Here is a 27,214-nt window from a genome sequence, read left to right on the forward strand (position 1 = left end):
AGGTTGCTCTCATCAATGGCTTGATAGATAAGATAAACATAAAGGATTATAGATATGTCCAAGTCTAGAATACATATGATTATTCAGTGAGTAGTAAATATTGTTATGACCCAGTACACAGACAGTTAAGCCAGTACACAGCTGGTTCAAACTAATGAGTTCTATAAGTACAGCTGGAAGGGAGATAACAGTTGCTGCTAGGGCAGGCTGTGTCCTTGGGCTGGGGAGAAACTGCCTAGGATAGTGTTTTGAGGCTAGGGAGAAATGTGATTTTTAAAAAGAAATGCAATTTTAGAATGGCGGCCCAAGCACATGCACCCAAGCACCCCCTCAGAAGTGTATGTTTATAAGTCAAAACTGACTGGCTTAGCTCTAAGTCATTTGCGGCAGATGGGAACAGAGATCATTTGTAGCAACTACAGATTTTCTAGAACACTTCTGACTTCCAACTAATGCCTCTAGACCTAGATAGCATAGAGAAGTAAATGGGCATTGTATGAAGCTCATCGAATGTCCTGAAAGGAAGAAATGGTAAGATTTGTGTTTGATATGTGAAGTATGTAAGATATTTTGTTTGTTAAAGATGAGATTTTGTGAAATCTCATTTTATTTATAAATTTATTTATGTATAAATATAAATATAAAATAAATAAATTTATAATAAATATAAAATAATATAAAATATATTATTAAATATATATGTATACATAATAAAAATATACATATAAACTTATAAATTTATAAAAATTTTATAAATAACAATTTATTTATTTATTAAAAAAAGTTTCTTATTGGTATCATACTATTGTACTGTTTTCCCATTTTGTATTTATTTTCATGCCCTAAATTCTAATGGTTTTCAAATTTTTAAAAATAGTTCAGAACTATATCTCTCAATTTTCCATGTGTTTTCTGTCCTCTTATAGTTGTAAATTTAAATTGGTAAATATTTTTATGTATTTCCTACTATTGTTAATGTAAAATTAAATACATCTATGTTGTGAAATTTGGAAATTCCAACAGTTAGAAAAATGACTTCTCTTGTATGTTAGAAATTGTTAGATTATGAAATTAGTTGTTAAAGAGTTGGCTTAAAACTTCTGTTTTTCTCAAGAATATTTTATGTTATTAACATTATAATAATGACTTCCAAAAATATTTGTTTTTTTCTGATCAGATGTTTGAGCCTTGCTATTTGACATGTCTATAAATTGATTTTAGGTGCAGTGGGGAAATGGTATAAAGTCTTGTAATGCTTAAACCTAAGAGCTTCAAGATTCAGAGGTGGAACAGATAGCTTCATACCTGTAGTTAGAATGAGAAAATTTATAAATCAGTTTATGTTAAGGAAGTAAGTTCTATCAAAATTTATTTAGCTGGATTAAAGCTGCATGGAACAAGATGAATGATTTTCTGTGTAAGGTAATTTGGAAATGTATTTAGCTGAATTGAGGTCACCTGACTGGTACTGTGCTATGTTTCATGCTTCAAATCCAAAATATTATTAATGATATTGTGAAGTTTAGTAAACTGTTGTAGCAAATGTGCTGTTAGGAAAGCAGCTTCTCTTTCATCTGGATGCTAGAACTTTTAGTAAAAGATGAAATTTTATCAGTTATCACTTATAAAAATGATGAAATTATTTGTAAAGTTATTAAAGGTTATTATGAAAAGGTTAAAACCTATGAAGTATTTAATCAGGTATATTTTTAGAAGGGCAGGATACTACTTGCTCACTTGATGAAAAAGGGAATGTGAGAAAGAGAAAGACCTTATTTAAATCTCCTTATTTGTAAATCTGCCACATCGTCTAACTCAGCAGGGTCAGTTCTGTGGAGAAAACTAAATCCCCTCCCCCATTGCAGCTTTCCTTGATGAGAGGGAAGAGTAATTAGAAATTTGTTGTATTCTAGAACTCTATGTTGAATTATGGACTTTTATCTGCAGTCATCTGTATTGAAATTACATTTTTAACCAGCTTAGTCTTACCAGTTCCCAATCTTAGACATTTAATTTTGTTACAGAGGTTCATATACCTTAAGAGATGGATATCTTCTACTATGGAGGTTTGCAGCAATTGTCTAGTGTTATTTTTGTGGGTATTTGAGTAAACACCAAACAGCATTATGTTCATTGTCTATATGAAATTGTAGACTATAATTATTCTATTGATTGCTTTTACAACAGGGTTAGTTTAGATTCTAGAAGGAGACAAAGAAAAGGATATTGAATAAATTTGTAGAGACCTGGGAAACTTATTGTTGCAAAGAGAGAAATAATAATAATAACCTAACCCTAACATGTGTTTAGTGAAACCTACTATTTGAGGTGAAATCTCATGGGACTGTAATCTGATATTATTCTGAGTTTTGATTTCAGGTAGGATTGTCTGCATTGTCATGAGGCAGATAATTGATGGGGAATGCCATGAGCTGTCTAAAGGGATTACAGTCTGGGAACTATTAAAGGTGTGATGTCTACCGAAAAGTTGAAAGGACAATCTTGGCATGATTGAAAGTAGAATCTCCTTGACTCAGTTTTCCCATTGTGTTACTTCTTCTTGAACAAGAATGTTTTCTACCTGGTTAAATCCTGAGCCTGGCCTTGGCACCATGTACAGGAAGTGGGATTTTGCCAGAAACTTAACTGTGAATCTTATCTAGAATCAAAAAGAACCAAGTTTGCTTTATCCTGATAACACTTTCATTGAGTCACTCTGTGCCCTCGGGCTTGGGCGTGGGCTGTTACAACCATGGCGCTGTTTCTTCCTCATATGAAATTGCTATTATCAGGACAGGCAAACAGTGGGAATTTGTCATTGCAATACTGAATCTATTAGTTATTAGAGTACTACTAAGACATCCAATTTTTTTTAAGTAGCAAGTGAGAATGATCTTATTGTTTTCTATCTGTATTTCTGCTCATATCCATAGGCAAAGCAAGAGCAAATTAGTGCTTGAACTGTTATAAGTATAAAATTAAGTTCCTGAAGTATCTCATTCCTTCAGAATGACATAGGAATAATTAGACAATGGTATGAGAATTTGTGCAACCTGGATATAATTTTCCTATCTAGTGAGGTCAAATCAGAAACATTTTCTATTTTAGGTCAAAGAAAAGAATTTCAGTGCCATCATTTTTCTTCAAAGAGAGAAGCTTATGAACTATCTTGTGCTGCCTTAAAAGGAAATCCAGTTTTACAGAAATGTATTATTTAATGTCTGTGGAGCATGATTTGAAGGGTGAGTATGTGTTACTATAAATGACACATTTGATACAATCTGGAGTTATTTACTTAATCTATTCCTGCACCCCATTACAACTGCATGTTACATTTGAAGTGAAATAAGCATCTTTTGTTTAAATTAATTTGTGTGATTAGTGAATTTAGGCATAGAAGTCACCCACTTAGAAAGTTTGTTGTTTGGGAAAGAAGATATACAGGCAATGTGGTATAGAAATCTATCTTGTATTACAGAAAAATACAAGGGGAAAGTGATAAGAGACCAGGGGTGATAGAGGGGAGGGCAGATTGGGGAAGGGGCAATCAGAGTGTACACCATCTTGGGGAGGGGGAGATGAGACATGGAGAGAAAAATTGGAACTCAAAAATCTTATGGAAGTGAATGTTGAAAACTAATATTAAATATTATTTTAAATTAAATTAATTTTTTAAAAGGGTGTTGTTAGCAATATGCTCAAGTATAGAACTGATTCCTTAGTAGCATCTAAACTTCCTAAGGAATGTTTGAGCAGCTAGATTAAATAACTAGAACTGATACTTCAAGTTAATAGCTAGAGTGAAAATATGATTACATATGTCAAATATAAATTTTTCTAATGGGATAAAAAGCCTTGAGCATGTTCTAATAACTGATTGAAAACTTTATGATTTCTCTGATATAATTTGAATTTCTGAATGTATCAAGATAACAATTTGCTAATTTAAATCGCAAGAAAATTACAGGCAATTAACTGAAGATTTTCCTCTTTCTGGGATTGAAATCCAAGGAGAAGGATGAAATAGATGGATGCTAGGAGTTAAATGATGGTAGAGTTAATGTCAATTTTAAAAATTCCTTTTAACCTAATCTTACATAACTATATTGGTAAATATCAAATTCATGACCAGAAGGGCTCATTCTATAGGTTATATCCTCATAGATTCTCCCTCAAACCAGTTGTTGGCAGTTTCTAAATCAAGTACCTAGTTTAGAGATGATAGGAACAGCAAAGAGCATGGAAACAGTTGAAATTGTGTTGTCTGGTGTTTTATGAGAACTCTAAGATTTGAGCTAACTCTTACGATATGACCTAGTTATTGGCAAAGCAAAATTAAAATGACTGAATTCAGTTGCATGGAGATCTACAAGTTAGAGATTTTAACAAACATGAATCTCTACAAGTGATGTGAACTGGAGATACAGATCTGCTAGAAGAAGCTACTCTGTAAACCTGTCACTCCAGAATGTCTAAGAGGAGAGATTTCCAAAAGACCAGATTATTGAAGTAGGAAATTATCTCAGAAAGCAGAGAGACATCTGAACCCTAAGATATCATTGAAATGCACAGTGGGACAGAGGTACCTTTTCCTTTCATTCCTTCCACATATTTCTTTGTTCTCTGCCAGAACTAAAATGAACTGAACTCCATTACACATGGCAACCTCTGAAGGCCATGCAAACATAGTAGAAGTTTTATTTAAGCATGGTGTTGGTGTCAATGCAAAAACCATCCCTTTTCAATCATTCCCCATGTGTCTTTGTTCTCTGTAAGGCCTGCTTGCCAAATGAGCCAAAGGAGAGATCACTGACCTCAGTTTGTTGATTTTTAAATAGCTTAATTAATAAATGTATTTTTTTCATCCTGAACTTTGCCTCTCGGAATTTTACTTAAATTTTCCTTTAACTAGTATCTATGTATTCTCTTTCAAACTATCCCAGTAAAAGTTCTTAAAAGTTACAAATGTCATTTTCCCAGATAAGAAGTAAGCAATTTAACCTTATCAATTCCCTTATAATTAATTATTTACTTATGTTTCCTCTGATTCTTATATGTCAAATTTTCTGTTCATTTCTGGTCTTTTTCTCCAGAATGTCTATAAGTCCATTAATTAAATATCCTTTTTTTCCATTGCAAGATTACACTCAAATTTGTGGATTAGGTTATTCTTGATTATAAATCTAGCTCCTTTGCTCTTCAGACTATCATATTCTTGCCTCTGGGTCTTTTCATGTAGAAACTGCTAAATCTTGTGTGCCATTGTAGTACCATAACACTGCACAATGCTGGAAAGACACAGTATTTAAATAATTTCTTTCTACTAGATGATAATAGTTTCTCTTTGACCTGACAGCTTTGAAACAGACCGATAATGTTGCTGTGAATTTTCATTTTGGTATCTCTATCAGGTAATGATCAGTGGAAGTTTTCAATTTCAATTTTCTGTTCTAATTCTAAAACTTCAAGGCAATTTTCCTTCATAATTTCTTGAAATATAGTGTCTAGACTTTTGTTTTGATTATAAATTTAAGGCAGTCCAATAATTTTTATATTCTCTCTCCTCAATCTGTTTTCTATGTCAGTTGTTTTTCAAATGAAATATTTCACATTCACTTCTAGGTTTTAATCTTTTAATTTTGTTTTATTATTTCTTTATGTCTGATGAAGTCATTAGCTTCCCCTTGCCCAATTCTAATTTTGAAAAGTTATTTTTTCTATAAGCTTTTGGATCTTTTTCTAACTGGTTGATTATCTTTTCACAATTTTCTTGACTTTCTTGCATCAATCATTTTGCCTCCAGATTTTTCCTCAACCTCTCTTATTTGATTTTTAAAGTCTTTTTAAAACTGTTCTAGGAAATCTTTTTGGGCCTCTGGTCATTCTACCTTTTTCTTTCAAGTTTTATGATAGCCTGTTTTGTCTCCTTCTGAATCTAGACTCTGATCTTCTCTATCACCATAGTAACTATTTAGGGTCAGGTTCTTTCTCTCTTTTTTACTCATTTTTAAATGGTTTATTTTCTTAGCCATTAACTTTATGGTAGAGTCAGGCTCTGCTCCTAGAGTGTGGGAGATAATATCTCGGTCTTCAGGGTTTTTTTGGCTGTTGTTTTCTGAACACCACCTGTGGGGAGGGTTGATTTCTGGGTTCTTCCACTGTTCTGTAATCCATAGCCAGATGTACTGAACTTCTGGCTCAAGATGTGATCTATAAGTGACCTCAGGTACTCCTCTCCCATCTGAAACTTGACCAATATCACTTTCACCACACACTTTCTTACTCCTTTTTGTCCCTCTGTTGATTACAAGCATCATGTCACCCCTCTGCCCTGGAACTGAAAGGGACTCCACTCTCTTGCAAATGACCACAACCAGCAACGCCCCCTGTGACCATACTCATTGCTGAGTGCTTACTCCTCCTTGGCTACAGCCATAGCTTGGGATCATTTCTGATGGACCCCATGTCCAGTAGTAGTGGAGGGCCCTCACATTCTTCCCCTCATCAGCCATCCAATCCCCACACTGTCAGTGGGGTAAAAACTCCAAAAACTGAAGCTGCCAATGACATAGCTGCCCCCAGGGCTTTCTGTTTATTGAGTCATGATATCTGCCTGGAGGAATCTGCATTTCAATCAGTCTAGACCACCGTCCTGGAAGGTCAGATCTTTACTAATATCCTCCCAAGTTGTCTTCGACTAGACAGCTGCTTTACCCTAACTTTTCATTATTTCTGCCTCTCTGTAATTCACTTATAAGGTGTTATTTTAAGTTATTTGTAGCAGAATTTGAGAGAACTATGTAATTTCCTGCCTTCTCATTCATCCAACTTCCCACAGTTCCCTTGATGTCTGTTTTTTAGCACTTCAGCTACCAGAACAAGCACCTTCAAAAGAAATAAAAATTAAAAATACAGTCATATTCTTCTTTGCTAGTCCAATTAAATATCATATCTCATGGCCTCCACCAGAGGACTGGTCTTGAGGAAAAGAACTGCAAATATTGTGGTGACAAAGTTCATCCATGTTTTGGGGAGGAGGAGGAGGAAGAGAAGATGCCTTCTCTTCCCTCTAATCCTTTCCTTCATTTCCCTCTCAAGGCATCCTCAAAATTCCCATTGTGTTGAGGAGAGGGGGATCGCCACTCTCCATGCTTGATCTCAGCTTCTTATATTCCCAACAGAAAAATAGATATAACTCCCAGGATATTTGCAGCCAACTGAAGCCTTGCCAAGAAGTTTACTAGATTGCCCACAATTGTCATCTGTGTACCCAGGAGCTAAGCTGGCTGAGAGTAAGCTTAATATAACCCTTCCCTTTGGAGCAATCATGGAAAGTAACTGAACCTTGTTGTAAAGTAGTCAGAAATAAGCACTTGGTGGTATGGGAGATAGAGTAGCAGACCCGGAGGAAGACTCATTTTCCTGAGTTCAAGTCTGTTCTCAGACACTTACTACTTTGTGATCCTGGGAAAGTTGTTTGCCTCCATATCTTCATTGGTAAAATAAGCTGGAGAAGGAAATGGTGAGCCACTTTAGTATCTTTGCAAAAAAAACTCCAAATGGGGTCACAAAAAGTCAAACATAACTGAAAAATGACTGAATAACAATATCATTAATAGATGCATTGTGCACAGAATTTTGTCTCTCAGTTCACCTTAATTTCTGCTGTACCACTACTCATACCAGAGGAGAATCATTCATTATCTGTCAGACATCCAGAGCACTGAGGCTTGAGATGGAATGTCATGAAGGGGGGATACACCAGGTGAGACAGTTTGACCAGAAAGTTAAGTATAAGGAAGGAATGAGCTCTCACTGAGAAAAGTTTGGTTGATTTCCCTTCTCTGAGGTGACTGACAGGGAGACCGTCAGTTTGGCTCTTGTGGGCTGGCTGGGTAAACCCAATAGGGACTTTAATCTCCAGGTATGGACATTTCCAGAAAATGTCAGAAAGAGGGTATGAGAGTCAAGGAGAGGAGGCAGACTGTCACAAGTGAGTCTTATGCTTCTCATAGAGAACCATAGGCTCCAGGTTTTATGGACTATTAAAACACACCAATAAAGAGAACCACGCTATACAATACTACCTGAGTGCATCACAGTGCAAAACAAAGCACTATTTGAAGTTCATAGATAAAGGTCATTAGTTAATAATCATCTGAGAGATGGAGAGGGAGGGCATTCTAGGCATAAGGAATAATGTGAGCAAAAGCACAGAGGTGGGAGAGTACTTGGCATATTGTAGGGAGGACAAGTGAAAGCAAACCATTTTAGCTTAAGAACAGAGTACATTAAGAGAAGAAATCAGACATGGCTTGAAAGACTGGATGATACCATGTTGTAGTTGCCCCTGAAGGCCAGGCAAATTTTTTGAATTTTCACTTGGAAGCAACGTGCTAAAGATCCTTGAGCCAGGGAGTTGATATGACTAGATCTATGTGGAAAAATATTTGTTCTGGCAGTAGTCACATGAAGAACAAATTGGGTTGGGATAGAGTGTGAAACTAAGAAGATCTGATAGGATTCTATTTATCTGTGGGAAGGTATGGGGATAGAAATTAAAGGACGGGGAGGCTGGGAAATGACTTTGTCCCCTGCAGTGTTAATATGTATTGATTTCCTGTTTATTATGATGGTCTTGGTAATTGGTTTTCTGGTGTCTGATTAAATGTCTTTTTGCTACCTCCTATGTGAAGAGTTTGGTATACTTTGCCATTCTGAACTATGCTGGCATTTTCATAGTTGCCCTTGGTGCTGTGAATATTGCCTGGGCAATACAGGGAGGACTTAAAGCAGTATGGGATGATGCTCAGCACCCACAGGTGGAAACGAATATTCTCATAATAAGCTGCTCCTGACAAAACTTGTCAGGCTCTGTGCTTCCTGCCTAGAATGCCCCAGGCCTTCACTTTCTTTAGATTTTGCATGGGAAACATGGAATCATTTCAAAGAACTACAGAAATACTTTTTGAATTGCTGTTAAACCTACTATCAGAAATTCATGCCCTTCTTTCACGTGCCTGTGTGTGTATGCATTTGTGTGTGTGTGTGCATGCACTAGTGTGTTTGGGAGGAAGGCTTTGAAATACACAACATACCAAGGTCATCCTTACCCCCCCTAAGATGTTACAACAAGTCTCAAATACTGGTTTGCCTCCTTGTTTGGAAATTTAGTATTTCTTAGAATGAAGTGATTTTTAGGGTTTAAGGCAATCTTCCTTTTCATAATAATATTCTTTCCTCAACATGCATGTGGGATCCAGGGGACATTCCCCAGGGTACTAGTGTTGCTGAATTTCTACCTGTGACAGCTGAGGCCCTGAGGGCTCTTTGAGAATTGCAAATGATAACACAGTGAGTGCACCAAAAGCTGTAAAAAAATAAAATAAACAAGAAGAGTTGACAGAGAAAAGTGACACAGACCAGTGTGGCCTACCACTCTGTTGGGTCATCCCAGTATTAAAGGAGTCATTAATTCAGTGTTCCACATGTAAGTAATGCCTAATAAGTATTTGACAAATGACTGAATGAATGTGGACAGACACTTTCACTTGACTTTAGCTGCCTAGGTTTTCCATGGGAGTCTTTGGTAAGAACAATGGCTATACAAGGGACACAATGATGAGTTTTCCTTCAGAAAAATCTCTCTTGAAGAGCTGAGGTCTACTGTTAATTCCCCTGACCATCCCATGGGGATGCCTTCCTAAAGTATCACCATGCAGCCTCAGACAGTGGATGTGGAATCCCCCACAGTAGAATGTAAACCCCTTCAAATCAAAGATTGCTTCATTTGTTGACTCTGTACTCTGAGCACCTAGTTCAGTGGCTGATACATAGATGGAAGTTAAGAAATGTTTGCTAAGTATTTTATTGATTGTGAAGAGAGCTTTACAAGTCATCACCTAATTTCTAGTAAAGAAAGTGGAAATATTGGAAGATGCCATGGTTCCAGGGCAAGAAGGACTCAAAGTATCTTGAGTATTCTTTCCCTTAATTGGAGCCTTTTCTTCACAGAATGACCAAAGCCTATAATATCAGAGCTGAAATGATGCTCAGAACACATCTAGTTGAAGAATACCTAGACATTCTAATAACCCTGACAACTGGTCCTTCAGCCACCATTTGAAGGCTTCTAGTGATAGAAAGAAACTTCCTCATTACTTCCTCAAGGCTGCTCAATCAACTTTGTGGATTCCTTTCTCATAACATCTGAATGGGCTACAGGGTCAGGGGCTTGGGCAAAGGCATTGGGTTCCAAGTCTAGGCTTCAAGAAAGGAATAAGATTCAGGGTTCCCAGAGGGCCAAGGATTATGAAGAGATTAGAGTGTCAATATACTTACCAACAATTGGTAGGTCTGATCCATGTTCACTATAATCTGGAAACCAAAAGGTGGACAATGAGGGTAGTGAGCTCAACATGACAGAAGAGAAAAAAGAGAATACTCTGAATGAACCACTTAAACAGGATCCAGTTTGCTTCACCTGATCACTTGGAAGACAGATTTGCTTTTTGGAGGAGAGTGTTACCTCTCTGGCATGAGATAAGGAGAATGGAAAACTTTCAGTTATCTGCTTCTTGGATGAGAGCCTTACCTGTCTGACATGAAACAGGGAGAATAGAAGGCTTGAAGCTTGGGAGGAATGAGAATGAGACAAAGAGAAACTATGTGCATGAAATAATTCACTTGTTCTATTGTGGCCTATAGGAAAATAGAAATGGTCAAACTAGCTGCTCTCCTTACTCGCCTGGCTTGATGAGAAGCTTAGGACCATAACTAGAGCATTGGAAGGGACTTCAGAGCCTATCTAATGCAACCTCTTCCTTGTGCAGATGAGGAAATTTTGACTCAAAGAAGCTAAATAACTTATCATTAAGAGCAGCACAGTGGACTGGTGTTGGGCTTGCAGTCAGGAAGACTTGAGTTTGAATCCTGCCTCAGGCCCTTGCTAGGTGGGTTTAACCTCTCTCAGTCTCAGTTTCCTCATATGAAAAATTAGGATCTTATTGTGAGGACCAAATGAGATAACATATTCAGTGTTATAGAAATACTATTATTATTATCATTATCAATAGGTAATTGTTATTAATACAAGGATTTTCCTCAAGGTCACCCAGTTAGTAAGTGTCTAAAGGTAAAATTTGAACAAGATCTTCTTGATTCCAAGTCCAGGACCCTATCTACTAAGAAAGGGTAACTTTTGATCACACCAGTCACACAGGCATTAAGTGACAGGGCCAGCATCTGAATACAGATACCCTGACTCCACATCCAGCACATTTCCCACATGCAGTCTTTCACTAAGATGACTGAGGCCATCTGATGGGATTTTCCTCAACCAGAGGGAACTAAGACAAGAGTAAAGACTAGCCAAGATGACATCAGAAACCTGCATGAGCTCCCTGCCTAGATGCTCAGATGCAGAAAGGACATGGAAGATGTCAATTACAAATTCATCATGAACCAGAATTTCCATTATAAAAATACCTACCAACAAGTGACCATTCAGCCTCTGCCTAGAGGTCTTTCAGGTACAAGGAAAATTCAAGCCCCACATCCAAAAACAGATCCTTCTACTTTGGGACAGCTCTGAGGGCTAGTCAGTTGTTCCTTAGATTATGGAGCCAAGTCAAATAGTTCTGTGTCATATGCCCAGGGACAGTCCCTTCAATCTCCTCTTCTCTGTACTAAACAGTTCAAGTTTCTTCAATTAAGCATAGCTTCAAGTAACTTTCCATCAAGATTGTAACATTCTATAGGGATAACCTAGCTTGTCAATGATCCCTGAATCAGACCATTTCACTAGCTGCTGCATGACTCTCCATGCTATTGAACTTTATGTCTGCTGAATAGTGGACATGGTTCCAAGACTGGACATAGCACTACAAAAGTGGCTTGATCAAGACAAGGGACAACAGGACTGTCATACACGTTTTGCATAACTGCACATGTATTACCTATATCAAAAAGTACTTGCTTTCTCAATGATAATGGGGGTAAGGAGAGTGGGAGAGAATTTAGAACTCACAATTTTTAAAAACTAATTTTAAAAATTGTATTTTACATGTAATAGGTGAAAAATAAAATATTGAATGAACAATAACCACATCCACAAAGAACCAGGACTATCCCATCCTTTCTCCTAGACACTAAAATTCTTTCCACATAGACTTACAGGGCCAGAGATTTTTTGCTTACCATATAAAACTGTTGGCTTGTAGCTCAGTAAGACTCTCAGGATATCTTCCCATAAATTGTTATAGTAGATAGCAATGTCTTCCCTATTCTGTATTCATGTAGAATTTTACATTTATTCCTATTAAATTTTAGCTGGTTGTATTTATCACATTATCTCAACTTTCTGGATTCTGGTTCTAACCAACATATCAACTACCTTTTCTCTCCTAGTCTCAAGGCACCTATAATTGGCTTCCATCTATGTTTCTTTCCAAGCCATTGATTAAAATATTGAACAAGACTGGACCAACGACAGCTCTCTATAGTGGTCATCAGGTGAGAGCAAACCAAAATGTTCTAAGAAAATCACTCCTTAGGGGAACAGGTACGGTCTCTAAGGTCTGTCTTTTTGTCTTCTGAAATTCTGGATGAGATTAGAATGTTGTTCATAGTGGAAATGTCAGAAGAAAAGACAAATTTTCAAATTGAAACAGATGAGGATAAAAGGGAGGCAGGGATAGGGGTTAAGCATTCCCTCCATGAGACTACTTACCATTGAGGTAGAGACTGTCTTTGTCCAGGAAATAGTGGGCCAATTGCTGGATACCACGAGTTCTGTTGCTCAGCTCATGGGTAAGCTGTTTGGCATCCAGAGCAGTGCTGCTGGAGAACTGGAGATAGGTGCAGATGGCATCCACAGCTGTCTGATGCTTTCTTCATAGACCTAGGAAAGGAAATATTATTGATAAAACCTATAAATACTGGAAGGGATACAATCCTTTATACCTATTTTGAAAATGAGAAAAACAGTAATGATACCTCTCATTTCTATAACGACAATGCAAAGTGCTCCTTTAAAGCAGTTTTATAAAAAGAAGGTGTGGGTGTTATCTTCTCTGTTCTACAGATGAGGAAACTGAGAAAAGGGAAGTCAAGTTATTCAGCTCATATAACATGCATTGTAGCTGGAATTTGAACTCAGGTCTTCTGATTCCAATGCAATTAGGGGCAATAGAACCAAGAAAGGGCTCCAGGCATAGTCAAAAATGTGCTCAAATCACAATGACTCTTTTGCTTCTCCCCAAGAAGAATGTAAGCGCCTTGAGGTCAAGGACTTTTTGGTGGGTTTTTTTGGGGGGGAGGATGTTTGGTTTTGTTTTGCTTTTATATCCCCGGGGACTGCCATTGTGCCCAGAACATAGCTGATACTAACTAAATGCTGCTGAGTGGATGGATGGATGAATGATAAGAACAGAACTGGCTCTAGATACAAACCCAAAAACATATGTCCTCTGGAGGTCTGGGAGAGAAAGAAGAGATGCCTTTGGACTTGCGAAACTATAGGAAATAGAATTGAAGAGACAATGTGTAGAACATAAATCTTTGTGCTCTGTGGCTCAAACCCAGAGCACCTTCCAGGTGGACTCACTTTCAAGTCCCCAGCTTGGTAGCCTTAGCTGAGTTCAGTTACCTTGCATCCAGAGTACAGGGAGCCAATGCTGTTATTTTTGAACAAGTGACCAATATGGTAAAGAGAAAAGAAAGAAACTAAAGGTGAGTATGTCAGGTGGATGTGTCAGGACATGAGGACAGCTAGGAAGGAGGGGTGGAAGTGGGTAGTCTCACCAGATGCTGCTTGATGGTGTCTGTTATATTGAATTTGACTGAATTCTGATATCCCATATCTGCTGAATAGTGGAGGTTGATGATAGTGAACTTCAGTGTGAAAGGCTTCAGGCTAGTTTCCATGGGTACAGTAGGGGAGAGAGAGAGATGCCCAGGTTTTCAACTTGAGCCAATACTTGCCTAGTGCCTCTTGTGCGTAGAGTAGAGGAACAGCAAGCCATACTGTGTCAAGGAGTGGGCTTGGAGTTGGGAAGACTTGGTTTTACAAAACCTCTGACACTTACTACCTATCTGACCACTAAAAAGGTCACTTGACTCCTCTAATCTTCAAGCAAATATGTAGAACAAGTCTGTAGAAAGGATACAGTATGCACCATTGACATAATAATGTGGATTATGATTAACTCTGGAATAAACACAAAATTGAGATGAGATGTGATCTTAGAGTTTCTTATGCCCTCATAGAGTCAGAAACAAGCATGGAATAGGGCAATAAAGATTCATAATCTCTTAATGTATTAGAGATATAAGAAAACTTATTTCCTTAGTTAACTAATCGAACACTTTAACTGTAGGAAAATAAAACTATAGCCCAGGGAGAGAAAGGCTTACTCAAGTCTACAAAAATGAATTACAGGAGATAATTCTGTTTGGAGGAGTGTGTTTTGGAGAAAAGAGCTGCATAGATTAGATACATATATGGGTCTGACAAAGTTTCTGAAAACCAGTCCAAAAGGGTTCAGCTGGATATGGTGAGAGTCATTGTAATGTAGAAAGAGCAGCAATTTGGCTTTAACTGTAGGAAAGCTGGGAAAATTTCTCCAACTATTACTTTTGCCTTCCAATCTTTATAAATCAATCTCAGTAATCTACATGGCCATATATCTATGGGTATGATAAGAACTGAAAGGAATTTATTGGGTAAATAATTCAAATATCAGGTGGTCCTGGAAGAATTGTCACTTGGGGCAAGCAAAGTAGTCCCCTAAAAGAACTACTTGACCTGAAAGTTGCTTGCTGTGCCAACTGGGTGAAACTGTGGATTTGATTCATGAATAGGCTGGAATTTCTCTGTGGCTATGGCCTGAGCTGTAACCACTATCCTACACTGAAATAGTTACTAAGTAGCTACAATTCACTGAATGAGAAGCACAAAAGAAGTATTGGATAATGGCTCATGACATAACATTTTCTTGAAAAGATACTTACCCAAAAATATTTTGAACATGAGGACAGCTTTTTGGGTACCATATTTGAAGGAGCTATGTCCTAGAGCAGGTGATTATTTGGTTCGTTCTATTCTGCAGCATAGTATGGTAAAAGCTTAGTTTAAAGATGATAATTTTATCAATGTTAAGTGACTGAGTTGTATCCTGGAACAAATAGAAGGAAGAAGCTATCTGGATTGATTCTTGGGAATTACATAATATTTCTAGTGATCCCAAACTAGCCCATGATAGAAAACCTCATTTTACAAGAGTGATGTTATCATGGAACAATATAATTTTTGAAGAAACAAAATTGAAGGAACAGAAATGGCAGACATAATTAGGTGCAGTATGTTACCCATGATGACTCATACAAAAGATGTGGCATAAAATAAAACATCCAGTAAGTGTACGATTGCCTAAGGAGATGGGTTAGTCATGCAGCAAGAGAGAGGGATAACAGATGGATAATCTCAGTGTCCACAAAGTATTCAAAAATCTAGGGAAGAGCCTCCCGTGCTTTGGATAGGTCTTCTATGGAGTATATAGACAATGATTATCCAGATTAAAAAGTTATTGATAGGTGGAGATCTGCCATGTTGGAAAGAATATTTATTTATAAGATCAATTGACTTAAAGAGGATATTTGAACATGAAGATATTTCATCTGTGAACAAAAAGTTGTCAAGGAGAAAACAAAATAGCCAAAGAAAGACTGAGAAGGATGCTTCTTTCATACATAAGAATTTCCTCATTAGTGAAGTACATTGTGCAAAAATTTTAACTTTTCTGCTTTGTCACCAAAAATAAATTATGCTCTAAAGTCACTGAAAAAAAGGGAGTAGCACAGCTCTAAATATTTCTTTCTTCTTCATTTATCTGAAAATTATAAACTAACATTTTCTTCCTCTGTGTGCCTATGCATGGGGGGAGGGATTGAATATGATAGGTGGTTGAGGGAAGCATCCCCACATCTGGGGTCTTATCCTTCCTCACCTTTGCCTCTTATAACCCTTGCTTTTTTCTGGGCTCAGCCACCTTCAGTTGGAGGCCTTTCCTGCCCTTTCCAATGGCAAATGCTGTCCTCTTAGATTACCTTTCATAAACTCTGTATATATTTTGTATGTAACTTTATTTACATATATACCTCCTGTTGTAAGCTCCTTGAAGATAGGGATTATTTTCATTTTTTCTTTATATTTTCATCACTTAGTAGAGTGTTTGGTGCACATGGTAAATATTTACAAAATTCTTGTAAGTATTGAAATATTTGAGTATATGTCAAATAGGTTGGAAGGGGGAAAGCCTAGAGGCAGACAAGCTAGTTTAGAAATTGATGCAGCAATCTATGAGTTAGACTATGAGAACCCAGACTATGGAATGGTGCTAGAGGCAATGGAGGAGGGCTAGATCTTAGATGGAATTCTTCAGAAGAATCCATGTGACTGACTGAATAGAGGGGAAGCAGATGGATGAATCAGAGATGACTTCCCAGGTGGAAGTCTAGATGAAGGGTAGAATAGTGATATAAATGATAGGGAAATGAGTGGAATGGGAAGGAATGAGGAAGAGTTCAAACTGGGAATATTGTTTCAAGCAGCAGGAAGACAAGCAAGTGAAAATGAACAGAGAGATTCTGTGATGTAGAGTTGCAGCTCATGTGAAAATAGATGGCACTTTTGGAATCTTCAGCACAGAGAGGATACTGAAGTTGTGATTTATTTTGAAGGGCATTCCAAGGGAGTTTTGTACTTAGAAAATAAAGAGCCAAGGAATGGGACTTGAGGAATATGATGATTGAGAACAATAATGACAACGGCCAATACTACCAACAGTTCTGGGACAAGTTACGATTTACAAAGCCCCTTCATCACAGCAACCTGGAGACAGAGCAAGCATCATTATGGCTCTCATTTGACAGGCAAAGAAACTGTGGCTCAGAGAGTTCAAGTGATTTGTGAAGAGTGACAAAGCATATTGGAATCAGGATTTGAAACAAAATCTCCTGACTCCAAGTTTAGGAAGCTCTTTCTATTATATCCTGCTGCTTCAATGGAACCCACTAGAACATAATACCATTAGAGTATTTTTAGAGGGACATTAGAGGCCCTTTGGGACAGTTCAATGACTCAGTTGAGGTTTTGGGGGTTAATTCAATCCTAAGCTTGGCAACCCAAGAAGAACTGAGACCTTATCTTAGGGAACCAAGAAAATGATGGTACTAGAGGCAGAAACAGGAAAATTCGAATGTGATAGTAATATGTCCACCCCTACCCTTCCTTCTCTGTTCTTCTCTATCCATGCCTCAACTCAGTGTTGGGGATGAAGGGTAGAGTGAATGAGCTGTTTTATTCCAAATGAGGACCCCAGGAATGTGGGGAAGTGGAGATACTGAATACTTACATTTTTTCTTTTTGGTATAGGCCAAGGTCAGATGATTATAATCTGGAGAGAGAAAGAAAGAAATGCATTGTGAAGAAAGACAAAAGTTTGAGGAGAAAAGATCTTGGGCCCACAGGATCAGGAAATAGGGGAGTAAAAATGGCAGAGCTGGTGCTCTTATTAAAGGGAAGAAGATCCAGGTCAGTGATTGGTTGTACTTCAGGAAGCACAAAAATTTTCTCTCCTCCAAAGATTTCATTGAAGGCTTAGTCTCTAGCTATGTGCTGGCTTAAAACACTTTAGAGAGCAGACAGCTTCCCAAGAAGAAGCATGAAGTCTGGGTCACCTCATAGCATCTCTGGAAACTGGGTAAGCAAGAGAAAAAATCTGGGTCTCAAAAGAGTGAACTGAGGACATGTGGCCCAATCTCTTGAAATAAGGAACTAAAACAAAGAAGTTCATTTACAGACCTGGGCTACTTGCCATTGGATAGATGGATGAACTGAAGGCTAGATGGATGGATGGATGGATGAAAAAGCACTTATCAAGCACTTACTATGCACAAAGCACCGTGCTCATCATTGAGATACAGACTTTTCTCATCTAGGATGTAGGGCCCCCGTCTGGTGATGTTCCATGTCTGGTTGCTCATTTCCCAGTAAAGCTTTTCTTTGTCTAGGATAGAGCTGTCAGGATCTATCTGACAACCACAAGTGAAAAAAAAACCTCTGGTTGCTGTTCCTTCTATGAAAGGTCTGGGAATGGAGATAAAAATGGGCATTGGAAGCCTGAAATGGGACCTGAAATGTCTGATAACTCCTGAAGTAGAAGCAGTCACCCCTGAGAAGCCTGAGGCAAACACTGAAATGAATGATGGGAAAGGGAATTTTTGTGGGAAATTGTGAAAATTCCAAGTCTGAATTCACCTCCCTGAGATGATGTAGCAAGAGGATGTGGATCAATTCGTTGAGGAACTGGAAAATCTCCCTGGGCCCACATTACAGTAGGCTGGATTCATCTCCTTTCCGAAGGGCACCAATTGATAGCATGCTTCATGAGGCCAATAACTCCCAGGGATCTCACCTCATCAAGGTCAGCTTGCATCCACAATATTGAGAGCCAGTGCTGGTCTTTTCCAACAAGGAGCTGAGCTGGAAGTAAAAGGAGAAATTGGGACTTCTAGATCAAGCCTCAATACTCAGGGCTAAGGAAAGCAGCCTGGCAAAGGGGATGGAAGGGAGTCATGTTTCATCATGTACTTCAGGGTACTTTCTGTGTCAAGTGGATTGAATGGAGTCCATTTGACCCATTTCTGCTGTATACATCAGGTTGATGAGAGTGAAGGTTGGGGTAAAAGGCTCTAAGTTGAATGTGTCAGCTACAAAAAAGAGAGGAAGAGATATCTAAAATGCTCCCTGTATGTCATTTAGGGGCATCCAGTTCATGTTGTCCTTGGAAGAGAACTTAAATATCCTGACCCTATTAATAGCATCCATGAGGGAACTTCTAACACTCCAAACTTTTCTCAGCCTCTCCCATCTCTCAACATCATGATCAAACAAAGGCTACTATGTAGGAAGGAGAGACATTCCCATGCCTGAACTTCAGAAGTGTCAACTCAAATGAGTTAATATATATGAAGTGCTTCACGAACACTAAAGTACTGTATAAATGATAGACGATAATAATGATGACCACCTTCTAGATGCTACATATATTAACCATTATATCACTATCATCAGCAGGAGCAGAATCTCAATGGTTCTATCTTTGGGTTTTGGTTCTTTGGTACTTCAATGTACTGCCATACCTATGTTATGTTGTGTTTTTCATTCTCCATGCTTCTAACAATTGCTAAATACTGAATGTGTGTGGTCATGTTTTCAAAGAAAAAAAATAATGCAGACCATCACCATCATCATGAAGGACACCCAGCTGAAACTGTCCTATTCCTTCTTCCAAGGAAAACTCAGCAGAATGAATAAAGTAATGAATCATTCAGGCAACCTTTAACCATAAACCTACTCTTCCGGTAACACAATTCTATGGAAAGAATATTGGATTTGGAGAAAGAAGACATAGGTTCCAATCCTAACTATCTCACTTCCTACCTATATGACTCTGGGCCTCAGTGTCCTCAACTCAAAATGATGGCAGGAGTTAGACAAGATGACCTGGAAGTTTCCTGCCATGAGAGCCTATGATCTACTATATTAGGATCCTAAGATCTTAGGATCACCTATATCTCAGTCTCATGGACAAATGTAAGCAAATCCTTCCAGAGAATGGATCAAAGAAGGAAGCAGACCAGACCTGTTGAAACTGATGATGGAGCTGAAGGGCTAGTTGTTACTGTTACTGGAAGTGAAGGGAAATATCAGGAATGGAAACTGCAGACCAAATGTCCATGTGACAAGGAGGTGTATGGACTGTAAGACACAGGGAAAATGGACTTCATTTGACTTGTCCATTGAGTCAACTGACTGGGGCTGAATTGTGAGAATGAGAGAGACATGGTGCCTTCTCTCTTTTACACCTTTGGTCCATACTTTCCTGCCCAGGATGTGTAAAAGCAAGTACCCCAAGATACACAGGAGGGCCTGCTATCCCAGGCTGTTAGATGTCAATTTCTAAAAGGAAGGACAACTTTTGAAAGATTCACAATCACTTTAATCAAGCACATGTATCATTCACTTGGTTCAGGGGAAAAGTCAGCACCCCAAACTTTAGAGAAAATGTAGAGAAAATCAACAGACAGGCTTCCGACTGCCTGACATATATCACAGATCGACAGAGAATTACCTGACTGTACATAGTTACCAGAGAGAGAAGCACCAACATCTGGGGGTTTTTTTGCTGGAGGAGCACTGGTCAAACAAAAACTACCAATGAGTAAGCCCCAAAGTAAAACCTCACCTCAGAGTCTTTATACACTTTTTAGAGCCAGGCATCACAGCCATTTAGAATCAGTGCCTCATTGGCAAAACGTATGGGTCTTCCTACAAGGCTTAGCAGGCCTCTTAATGGGTCAGGAAGATCTTCCCATTTAAGCAAAATCATATAAACAATAAGCAACAAATGCATCATCTATACAGGATGCTATGAGAACAGGGTCAGATGAACACGTGGTGTTCTCTGTTTGCTCCCAGGGGTATACTCACAATAGCTTATGCAGGAGAAGAAGGATACCCTATAGCTGTAACCTACAGAGAAAGAGGGAGAGAGAGAGGGAGGGAAAGAGAATCACCAAGTATAGAAGGACTAGGGGATTTTGAGAAAGGATGAATAAAAATCTGAAAGAGCATCTGACACAAAGGAGTTGAAAAAAATATGGCTCATCAGCTAAAAGAGAACATTCCAGAAAGCTGTACCCTTGTCAGGAGTCCATCTGCCCATCTAGTGTCCTTAGGCTTACTCCTGTGGGGCCTCTTCTCCTCCTCAGACTCTAAACACCTCATAGGACAGTACATTCAGTAAGATAGGTGCCATTGAGGCAAAGCTGGGTCCTCATGGGCACAGAAAATTGCTTTGGCAGATGAGGTCTTCATAGGAGTTCATAGGAGTGGGACAAAGCATGGAGGTCAAGGAACTGCATGGCCTGGGCAGGGTTATACTCACCATTGATGTAGAGGTCCTTCTTGTCAAGGGTATAGGGAACAGCATGGTAATTTTATGGATCTGACTGCTAAACTCCTGGTAAATCTTCTTTCCGTCAAGCCTAACAATGGTGGGAACCTTGTAATGGGTACAAAGAACATTCACTGCAGTACTTTTTTTCACAGACCTGAGAAAGGACACATTGGTAATGATTGTCAAATATCTGCCTTGCCATAGGCATGCAAAAGTTAGCAGCAGTTAGAAGGGAGCATCAATGCTCTGCAAAGTAATTTGGGTTTGTTTAGAATAATTACTTATTGTAATTTTTTTTTTTGCTCGAACGATCATTTTATTGATTTAAGGAGCTGAGGGCAGAGGAGGGCATAGATCTTTCCTGATTAGTGCATGTCAGAATCTTCCCAGCAACATAGGGACTGAGGACCTTTGCCTGGGGAAATTAGATGATTTGCCGAGGGTCACACAATCATTCTGTGTCAGACAGAGGACCTGAACCCAGGTCTTCTTGACTCTTGAGTCCTACTCTCTAACTCACTGCAACATAGCACCTCTGGAAAGTTAACATTAAATAACACAACCAAAGACATATACACTGCAACTACTTTCCTTTAAACCAAGTCTTTTCAACACATCATACAAAGTTTCCCTCACTTTCTCTAGTGTTCCATTCAAGGTTATTTGTTCATTGATTCTCTTTCTCTTCTTTTTGTAGGTGTATTCAAGGTAAAGTTTATTTTACTGATCTTGCTTTTTTCTCTACTTTGCACTATTTATAAAGTTTTTTCCAGATTTATTTGTAGTTAATTGGTGCAGGTAACAGAAAACCAGGCATGGGAGTTAGGAAAACCTTAGTTTAAAACCAGCCTCAAATATTTACTAGCTGTGTTGTCCTGGGCAAGTCATTTAACCTCTGCCTGTTTGTATTTCATCAGCTGTAAAACAGAGATCATAAAAGCGCCTACTTCCCAGGGTTGTTTTGAAGATCAAATGAGATAACATTTGTAAAACACTTAGCACACACAACACTTGGAACATAATAGGTATTTAATAAAGTACCTCTTCTTCTTTCCTCCCTTTCACTTCTCAATTCAAAGAATTATAGGATTTAGAGTTTGAGAACTCTGTGATCAGCTAGTCAATTCCATATGTAAAAAGAATAACATCATTTTAATTCATCAAGGCAACCAGGTGTTCTTGTCTCATGTCTCTACGTATCTTGGGAATGAATTTCCTTTCAGTCATTTGTGTTCTGTCATGTTTAGTACAAAATCATCCACCTTGAGAGAGAAAACAAGCCATAAAAAAATCAAGCTCTTCTGTCTTCTCTTTCTGTTGTCAATTATCATCATGACATCCACCCCCAAGTAGCAAGCCTATACTATGATCCTCTTTCCCCAGCACAGCTTTAAAAACAAATACCACATTTTCTTTCCCTTAGCTTCACAGTCAACCTACAACTCACTAAAAGTGTTAGCACTCCAGACACTATTTTTCCAAGACTCAGCTATTGTTATAGTCTTCCTGTCATGCCCCTTTTGAACATACTCAAATACTCAAGTATTTTGTGCACATCTTATTTTTAAAAATCCAGGCTAGTTGGTTAGCTCCTTCATTCACTTCAATCTTTTATGACAATTCCCATTTTTCTGCTTCATTAGAATTGCTTCACCTTCTGGGCCTTCAGAAGTTCATTTCTGAGAATTTCTTATTCTCATCTAAGAGAAGGGTGAGAAATGGAGGGCATGGTGAGCTTTGCATTCATGGGGAAAAGCATTTCCTCACAGTCCTGAATGCAATTTGGACTGTTGTAATTTTTGAGTTTGCAGAGGTACTTGAGACCAGGAGTTAGAGAGGGGGTGGAGGTGGGACAAAGGAAGAGAATGGAAAGATAGGGGGAGATACAGAAGAGTAGAGAGGAGAGAAAAGCAGAGGAGAAGAAAAAGGAGAGGAGGGAAGGAGATGGAGAGAGAGGGAGAAAAGGATAGGGAGAGGAAGAGAGAGAGAAAAAGAAGCTCTATGTTAGGTGACTCATATAGTTTCTTGAGTGTCTTGCTTGTCTGTTGTGCTTACCTTCCAGTAGAAGAGGATAGGGGAGGGAGAACTTGATGCAGGTTGACTACTTCCTCAAAAGGCATAAAATCAAGGATATGACCCAAGGGGGAATGTCCTGAGTGCGGCTATTTCAAAGAGCTTGGAAAGGTGAAAGCTATGGTTGATGCTGTGGTTGAAGAGAGCAGTGGAAGAAGGATTTATTGTTAACTGAAATAGCCTGCAAAGGATGAAACTTGCTTTGCTTTTGACCTTCCTCCCCAATCTGCCTTTTATTCCTTTTAAATCTGTTTCTCTTCTTTCCCTATCTCCAACCTGTTTCCCTCCTGAGTTTAATGCACTTCCACATCTACCTGTGTATAGGGAGTAGTGCAGGATGGAATTATATATGTTCAAGCCTCCTTTTTCTGGCTCAAATCAAAGATACTTTCATGTGATGTAAGCTTCCTCCCTCCATATTTGTATGCTCTTTTTCTAGACCACTCCACTTATGAGAAATAAATTCCACCTTGTTCCTTTTTTCACCACCAATACATTCATTTTCCCCTCACTTTTCTCTTATAATAGACATTGAGAAGGGGCTTCACTTTTAAAGTGGCCATGTTCTCATGGGACAGAAAAAACCCTTCAGAATCTCAATTTCTTCAAAGAAGTTCATTGCCAATTATATGGGAAATAAATGCAAGGTAAACATTCCAGGTGCTATCCAACTCAATTCAATTTGATAAGCATTTCTTAATCCCTGCTCTATGTGCAAGACATTGTGTTACAAACCCCAGAAAGCCTGGGTCTTACCAATCTTAACTAATATGACTACCTTTCATATACTCTCTGCCAACCGGATTACTCTTCAGCCTTCATGCCTATCCAGAGGTTTCCTCTCTGTGTCTTTGCTCGCACTATTTCCTGTGTATAGAATGTTGCCTTTTCATCCCCCCACCCACACTCAAATGCAGTATGATTAAATCCAACCCATCTTTTCAAAGTTCAATTTTAATGTCCCCTCCTTTGTGAAGCCATTTCTGATTTTTCCCAATGATTTCTTACTTAAGGCATGAGAATATTCCTTAAACATACCCAATATACGACCAATTGCTTTCAGCACTGAGTGTCCCTTATAATTCTTCTGCAAAACCTCTTTAGTCTCAGACCCGCTAGTTTCAGCAATGAACATTTCCTATAATTCTCCCTCCAAGCTTCTTCAGTCTCAGACTTACTACTTTCAGTACTGAAAGTTCCCTATATTTCTTCCTTCAAGCCTCCTCATGTCCAAAGAGCTGAAAACAAGGTCCCAGGAATGATGTGAGCAAAAGATTAAGAAATTAGGTCTTCTACTTACCTGCGGGGCTAATATTGGACACGGAGGTCAGAAGGTCACTTGTTAGTGTTCCCATACGTTTTGGTGTTCCATGATCTGGGACATAAGTGATGGAAATCATGCTATCATCTATATCATCTGTATCTGCAGGAAAGGATGAGGGAAAGGACCTAATGTTCATTCAAGCCACATTCATGAGGCACCCAAAGAATGCCTTCATATAGAATGTCCCCATATGGCATTGTAACTGCAAAACCCAAAATGAGTGCATACCCTCATACTGGCTCCAGGAAAATCCCCCTCCAAAGTCCTTCCTCACCATTGGACAATATACCATAGAGGGGAAACTCAACAGTGAAGTGTGAATAGTGTTCCTGAACTCTGAGAACTAAAGTGGTTCAAAAGAAAGACTCTGAGAAGGAAAGAACAGGGAAGGACATTACTGCTTTTCTGCCCAAAGTTTTCACCTCCCTGAGCAGCCCCCCAATCCATATCTTCCAGGGCCACACCAAAAACCCTTCTAAATGGGGAGTATTACTTAGAAGACTGCCTACTTGTGAACAGAGTGGAGCTTACAGGTATAGGATGAAAACACAGTCTTTCATCCCTGTCCTGGCACTACTGCCCTCTCAGGCTCTGTAAGTTGGGTTGATATCAGCAATGGCAGGAAAATACAGGATCTGAGTGCTACCTTGTCTTGCCTCAAATTCTGGGTTCAAAAGTAAAGTTTGCCTAAAAAGGGAAATGGGAGCTCTAAGGAAAAATTGCTACCAGGAGGATGAGATCCTCAAAGTATTCATCCAAAAAAGCCTGCAGGGATAAATGGTAGTTAAAACTCTCCCCTTATACCTCCCCTGTCTGCTCCTGAGAAAAGGAAGGGAGTGAGACGAGGAGGGAAGAAAGGGGAGAAGGGAGAATGAATTCTGGGAAGGATCCTTTTGAAATTCATTAGAAATATGTCAGAATAAATTACAATTCTGAGTTTTTCACTGGTCTGAATTAGAATTCAAAATCTGTGTGCACCCTATAATGCTTTGTCAAATGTGTTCTCTGTGTGTTTTTGTGACGTGTTTCATGTTTCTGGTGTAAGGTTCAAAATGCCCTCAGTCAACCAGCAAGGAATGCTGCTTTCTTTTTATCTCCCATTTCTCCCTCCCTCCAAGCATTTGTATCAGAGGAGTGAGTGGATGAGAGAGATAGGTATTTTTGCTGTTTGACTTAATATATTTTTAGAAATAGTGCTAATTGAGAATTTGATAACTTTGAAAAATTGTTTAAAAGAACAAATATCTTTATTTCTGCTTTCTAAACTCTGGTCAAGTTTTTGAATGTGAAAAGAAAGGTAAGAAAGGTAAAGGAACTGGGGAAATGTTTTTCCCTCAGATGGGGAGGGGCTGCCATACCTAAAAGTAAGATTTTTCTGTGAGATGGGATACAACTGAAAGGTGATTTAATTCATGCTGGTTGTATCCGGAAATGTGACAAGTAGAATGTGTCACTCTTAATTTATTGCTTAGCATTTATTAAAAGCAGGGAGAAACTCTGCTGGAAGATGGTGAAAATTAGCAAATAAAAAAATCTCAAGCAGGGCAGCCCAGAATAAGTCTGAAGGTTTAAAGTCAGGTTTAATTAGATCTCAAAGCTAAAGTTTGTACTTAATGTTCAAATAAATCAATATGTCTAACACAAAAAAAAAAAAATTAATGAGAGGTTTTTTTTCTGTGTTTTAAGATACTTCACCCAGAGCTTTTCTATGATCACCTTAAATGGGATTCACTTCAGAATTTAGGTAATTTGTTTTAAATGCATGCTAACTTTACAAAAGCTCTTTGTGAAGGATATGACAGAAATACAATTTTCTTGATTTATAAATTATTAAGCATTAATTCTCTCCAGATTCAAAAAGAAGAAGACCAGCAGGACAAGACAAAAAGGAGAGTATTTTGGCAGTCAATTATTTGGGCATTATCTTTGGAAGCTATGTAGGCTCCTGTCTGGGGAAACTGGCAACACCCTGTCAGCATTAAATTCCTCTGTCTGGGACAAAAGTAGCTGTACCACCTATTCTTACAATATTGGCATATTTTAAGCTTACCTGAGGAGAACAGGTATGATTTCAAGCTCTTTGTAAAACTTTATATGCATTTTCTAGTATATACAGCCTGAAATTCCCAAAAGGATGGAATGGGAAGGTGGAATGCTTAGGAAACCACTTTATCTGATAGGGATCAAAAAGAGACAGGATTTCAACTCTTTAAGAAAGCAGAGGAAAAAGTTTATTCAGAACTGGAAATGGTCACCACTTTTCTTCAAGGAAATAGGTGAATTTATGGATAATATTTTCTTTTAAGTACCAAGAGTATTTGCCTTAAAAAAAATGTGGCTCTCTTGATTTGTAAATTGTATGCATTTCACTAAGAATGGAGGTAATCTAAGTAGAGACTGGGAAAAAGAGATGGAAGATTTGAAAGAAAAAAGGACAGATTTAGATGACACAGGAGTCAGCCCATGTGCCTCAGTAGATCTTAGCTACTCTCTTGCACCACATTCAAGAGATCTGGGAAAGAATGCAAGATCAGAAAGATGAACCTGTAGAAGCTCCCCCATATAGCCCATAAAATACCTGTAAAAATAACTCTAAACAAATCCTAGAGCAGCAAAAGTCACAGAGTGACAAAGTGAAAGAGATTTCCAACCCAGGACAGCCTGGAGGGCCTACAGGAAGGCTCTATCGCACCTGCATGGAGCAGAGCACAGGGTAGCCCAATGTGGGCCATGCTGTGGAGTGGGACAGGACCCAGATCAGCTTCTGGAAGCCACTGGGTGGCAGAAGTTCTCA

The 27,214-nt window shown here is 38.5% G+C and overlaps 1 pseudogene; it reads left to right on the plus strand.

Annotated features, from left to right (window-relative positions):
* LOC140499508 (riboflavin kinase pseudogene) overlaps positions 1 to 26,833 on the plus strand; it is a 28,189-nt pseudogene extending 1,356 nt beyond the window's left edge.
* The last annotated feature ends 381 nt before the right edge of the window (positions 26,834 to 27,214 follow it).

Source organism: Notamacropus eugenii, chromosome 4 (assembly GCF_028372415.1).
Source record: "Notamacropus eugenii isolate mMacEug1 chromosome 4, mMacEug1.pri_v2, whole genome shotgun sequence".
Taxonomy (NCBI): Eukaryota; Metazoa; Chordata; class Mammalia; order Diprotodontia; family Macropodidae; genus Notamacropus; species Notamacropus eugenii.